We start from the raw sequence: 5,811 nt of genomic DNA, 5'->3' as shown, positions 1-5,811 counted from the left end.
TAAAGCTCCTGGTTTTAATGGCTCTCAAAATAATTACAAGAAAAATACAATGAATAAATTCACTAAAATAGGGGATTTCTTAGGGAAGTGTACATTGATCAGATCAGAGCAGTCCATACAAGTCTCACAGAAGGATGATTGAAGCCTGTATCACTTGTCTCATAATATCGCAGCAGCAAAACTCAGAGTACTCAGTTGAAATGATGGACCCCGACTGTCCTCAGTCTAGCCTATTCATAGGCATAAATTCAGGAACACCACCTGGGTTTCCACATTGTCGGGTGCTAGAAATCAGCCACCCTAAATACCAAATAGCAAATCGTTGTCGGACTCAGAGGAGAGATCCGTAGTATGGGGAGAAATTTAGAAAGTTTAGTGCGTATCCAATTAACAAATAAATCAATTCAATCAGTAGAATATCAATATCATAACACTTATGCACACAAGTTGAGCCCCCTACACTAATAAATGTAACATATTATAATAACATACAGGAATTCATTTGGTCGTATAATTATATCAGTTCTGGTTATAAATACAGCAGTTTCAATAATTTATACGGTAACCTGACTTGTTGCTCCTTCAAAGTCAAAAACGAAGTGTGCTTCTAACAGCACTATACTGTACTGGCTAAAACAAAGGCCTACTCATTAGCATTATCTTTCACCTCAGCTATGTGGGCACCCTGAATTCCAGTGTTACCAATAATATAACACACATGAGCCAATCAGAATGTAGTCTTGCCAGCTGCTGTCTCGCTTAGGCAACTCAGTAGATCGTAAAGATCCTTTGCTATGTAAAACAAGCACACCTGGTAGATTCCACTTGTCCTTCCAGAGTTGTAAACAAGTATGACCTGTTCTGCACCTTTATGACAGTTATCACACGGCAATGCACACCGTTTCTTCCCATGCACACCGCTATTTTTCAGGGTTTGAGGTAATATGGTAATATGAGTATAAAGGGTGCTATCAGGCTTGGTGGCGCTAGGCGTTCGCAGGACGGATATTATAATACCACACCTGTTGTACATATATTACCAAATATTTCGAAGGCTTCGGACACGAATTTTGCCAGCAATAAAACGTCAATTGCGATGTTCAATTCGCCACTGCCTTGTATAACGGAATATTGACTTCTTGTTACTTTACATAGCCAATCACGCGACTGCAGCGTTCAGTTTCCCACGTCATGTCACGTATAGCCATGTACATAATATGCATATGTGTTACTCATTGCAACATTTCTTTTACTGTCATATTTTCTTTCAACCAGATGAAACAATACAGGGAACCAGTGCTCCACTGGTGACGACAGGTAACGTATTTATTATATTATCAGGTTAAATAACGATGATAGTACACATATAAATAATATTATTAATTACAAATTTTTCAATGTTGGCAATATGTTGTATAATTCTATTCGTATTCGTTGTGAATAACACAATGTAAGATATATATATACATACGTGGACAGAGAAATTCAGATACGACTACATGAGTAAAGTTGACTCTACAGTACTGTTTCGTAAGGTACATGGAGTACCTCACTCATCAGGAGTTAAGACTTTAAATCTGCTCTACAAACTCATCGTTTAGTATCGAGCACTCTCACCTGGAATAATCGACTACCTTCCTATATATATATATATCCATTGAATTTTAAAAATGCATTTTTTTTTTATTTTAGCTCTCTGAATCCTGCAGTAAAATCAACGAAATACCACCTGCTTAAGATATATAGTATATAAGTAGTAAAAACACGTAATTTGTTATTTAGGTTGTATACTGACGAGTATGTTCTCGTTTCAGCGTTTTTCATCGTACTATGTAGTTTATTGGTAGTGCGCTGTAGCGTTGAGGGCGGAATAAATCGAAATAATTAAATTAACAGTGTATTGACTGATTTGTCTTGTTAAGAAAGAGCTTCAACAACGGCAACGAATACGAGTTATGTTGATGTGAGAAATGGATTAAGTGAGCGAAAGAAGACGTACTGTAATATAATGCTATAACGTCTATGGTGTCACGAATGTCAAACATTAAATCATGTTTATGTTGTATGTCGTGATGGTGGCGTTTTGTGTTTGTCTTACGGCGATAGATAGGCAATGTTGTTTTTGGCGATAGATACTTGTTAAATATAGAGTGGCAAGATGTTTCTTTTAGTCAGCACTAGGGAAGCGGACTTTGATAGAACCCGATCTGAACGTTCATGTGATCAAATGTGGATGTCCGATCTTGTAGGTACCACAGTAAGCCATTGAATAATATTGCATCATGGGAGTTTGTGATCTATTCTGGATGACGTCGTTTCGCCGTTGCTGGCAGTATACCATTTTTTACGTGTCTACTAATCACGCGTTTGCAAGTAACGTTAGAACAATACACTGTGAGTAGTTTAGGCGACACTATAGGTACGACCATGATGGCGCTGTTCATGGGATGACGTCATTACGATGACGTCATATTGGGATAGGATGACGTCATCCCGTGATTTGACGTCATATTTGGATGGGATGACGTCATCCTATCCCAATATGACGTCATCATAATGACGTCATCCCATGAACAGCGCCCTCATGGTCGTACCTATAGTGTCGCCAGGATGACGTCACAATGGGAATATGTGAATAAATTATGACCTATAGTGTCGCCGGATGACGTCACAATGGGAATATGTGAATAAATTATGAGGGCGCTGTTTATGACGTCATATTTGGATGGGGCGGTGACGTCATATTGGGGTGAAGACGTCATAAAATATGACGTCATCTTATGAGGGCGCTGTTCATGACGTCATATTTGGATGGGACGGTGACGTCATATTGGGGGTGATGACGTCGTAAAATGTGGCGTCATCATCATGAATTTTTCAGAACGAACGACAGAGGGCGCTCACACACAAATAAATACACGTCATTTTAGAAACTAACGTTTATTACACAAAAGAAGAATATTAGCATTAAAAACATGACATTTTAAAATAGTTGAAATACATAGGGTATACATTTTTGACAAAAAACTAGTAAGATCAGTTACATGAAATATATTTTTTGTTTTTTTGTTTTTTGTGTTTTGTTGTTTTTTTGAAGTAATTAATCATAAATTGAAATGGTATACATTCTCAAACGCTGTTAAGTATTCACACTGAGTAATATAAGAATGATATTATTAGGAGTAATATAAGAATGATATTCTTAGGAGTAATAATATGATTTAAAAACGCCATTTTTTTAAAAAAGGTTGAAAATACATAGATACATACATACATTGAAATACATACATTTTCAAATGCGGTTAAGTATTCGATTATAATAAAAAACGAGAAAAACGAGTAACATCGAAGAGTCAATACACACTTTTTCTAATCAGAATCAGAATCGCTCATCTGTGATGAAAAGAAAAAAAGAGAAATAATATGAAATCGATAGTTACATAAAGAGGGTACAAGTTATATATACATGTGGAATTTCAAAAGTATAAGTCATCTAGTAAAACTGTGTGGGAAAAAATATTTGTCATAAATAGGGAGGTTGAGTCCGGTTACGTTTTCGATATATCTGTTCACATAAATGTCATTCAAATGTCTATCATGCGTAAAAGAGTCGGCTACGGACTTCATAGGTTCCCCTTGACATCTGCGCAGCAAGTAATACAGAACGTATTGACCACACACTGTAAAGAACGGAGCTTGTAGTATTTGATGATTGTAGATCCATGTACAAACGTTTTTATCGAGAAATCTCTTAAATTCCACGTAATAAGGTTGACATCCGTACGAGTCAAAATATTCTCCGCGGTAGGGATCCTTTAGATAAAAAGCCACCCAATGTGTCCCACCTCCGCTACTGTCATTGGTGTTTGATACGAACGCTGCAGGATACTCCAACACTTTTGCCTTAGGCAGTTGATCTCTAGCATAAACGCCGAAGAACACATTTCTAGTGTATGGATTAGTCGACAGAATACGATTCAGTTGATTCGTGTCCATCGCAGCTAGAAATCGGTCAATACGTTTCTGTCTCTGTCAATCTCGATAACGTTGTCATATTCAGCATAAATCAAAACAGACACAGTCTCAGTCAATGCTTGTCTGAACTGAATCTCAAGACCAATCTTTCCTTCTTGTATCAAATTGAGGTGATAATCACTGGCCGATTCGTCGGGAGTGAGGTCAAATGCGAAGATTGTGTACCCTTCGGGATATTCGTCTCGAGTGATGCCGTTGCCTTGGTCTTGATCCATTTTATTTGTACCGGTAAATAGACTGTAATAAGCCATGATGCAACTTCTACCTCCACCTGCCGTGAAGTCCGTCTTCAATGGCTTTGCCGGAACTTGCTCACCTCTAACATTGAGAACCAGTGATGTGATACCGTAATTCTGGAAGTTGAATGGATTGGTTTCGTAGGATCCATTGAAAGACGTATTAGAAACCAGACACAGGATGATCCTTTTGGGCAGCTGACCGAGGAAGATCAAATCTTTGTTTATGACATTGTACCAGCCGGGATGGAAGCGATTTTCATAACGCATCGATCGATGGGGTATTTTGCAGTACCCTGTTTCAACGCTTCAACGTGTCCCAGTTGTACGCTGGGGCTCAACTTGACTTTTCTCACTAGGAGGGTAGCATCGGTGATGACTACTTTGAATGCTGGATTTTCGGTTGAACTGATCAAGCAGAACTGATTTTTACTTCGATGTAATTTCAGTCTAACTTCCACCCCATTGAGTAAATACTTTGGTTGAAAAAATATGTTTTCCGTGTATTCGTCCGATCATGTCGACCGTCTTACTGAGCGATGGATATGCGTATCGACGTTTGAGTCCCATGTTAGCATCACCATCATCAGCTCTCGGGTTTGCGACATTCATTTTTCCAGCAGTGTCCTTCTCAAATATTGCAGCACCAATCTGCGTTGATTTGGAGTCCCCTCCATAATTCAATAGCGTTTCGATCATGGCTCTGTAAGAATAAGTAGGAGATGCGTCCGAAATCTGCTTTCCATTCAGGTACACATCGATTTGATTGAAGAGGGAATGCAACCACAAGTTTGCAGGCCCTACAGTGGCGTCCGCAGCCAAATTACTTCCGTTGGCATTCGTGATTTTAGCCTTGATGTGCAAAAGCGTAGAACCAATATCGATGTAGTCACTTCCGGCCGAAGGTATTACGAATTCGATCGGACCATCGGCTATATTCGTGAGTGGGTTTACCTCTTCATAACTTCCTTTTTCAATACTTGTCTGTGTCGGAGGAATAGTAAAGAGATCGAGTTCCGTCTTTGCACATTCGCAGGAGTGTTCGTGTACAAAAGCCATGATGTTCAGTCGAATATATCCTGAGATCTTCTCCTCTTCTTAGCCTTGGAAGAAATGACACGTCTCGTTGTTGTCTTCTTCCTTTTGATGCTGCGTCCTCGTCCTGTTTGAGAGGGTCTTCCAAATAAATTGCTCAATACCGAAGAAGTAATTTGACGACCTGCAGTCTTTGCTCTACTCGAAGCCGCTTTTTTAAAGTTTTTCCCTTGTACAACGTCACCTAGAATACCCAAACCGGCATCGAGCGCTGGTTTTGCCACTGCTTTCAGACCCTGTGTTAACAGAGGTGCGGCCGATCTCGCCAATCCAGAAAACATACTTCCGATTCCATATCCGCGTTGCAGTCTTGCGCCAGAAAATACAGATCCCCGTCCAATCTGATTCATGTAGTAATTTCTATAAACCCCCACGTGGGGAGTGTAAGGTCGATGTCTGTTCATTTTCTTTTCTTCACACTAGCGAAGGACGAGCTTTGCGAAAA

At 39.3% G+C, this 5,811-nt stretch overlaps 1 long non-coding RNA gene across 1 annotated transcript; it reads left to right on the top strand.

The window, feature by feature from the left end:
* Positions 1 to 1,273: 1,273 nt before the first annotated feature.
* LOC100366632 (uncharacterized) lies at positions 1,274 to 1,893 on the top strand. The gene is made up of 2 exons (XR_013422861.1): positions 1,274 to 1,317; positions 1,693 to 1,893. It is a non-coding gene; the product is annotated as an uncharacterized LOC100366632 (long non-coding RNA).
* Positions 1,894 to 5,811: the final 3,918 nt, after the last annotated feature.

The sequence above is a fragment of the Saccoglossus kowalevskii genome, chromosome 11 (genome assembly GCF_978046115.1).
Source record: "Saccoglossus kowalevskii chromosome 11, keSacKowa6.1, whole genome shotgun sequence".
Taxonomy (NCBI): domain Eukaryota; kingdom Metazoa; phylum Hemichordata; class Enteropneusta; family Harrimaniidae; genus Saccoglossus; species Saccoglossus kowalevskii.
This window is presented reverse-complemented; position numbering and strand designations above follow the sequence as displayed.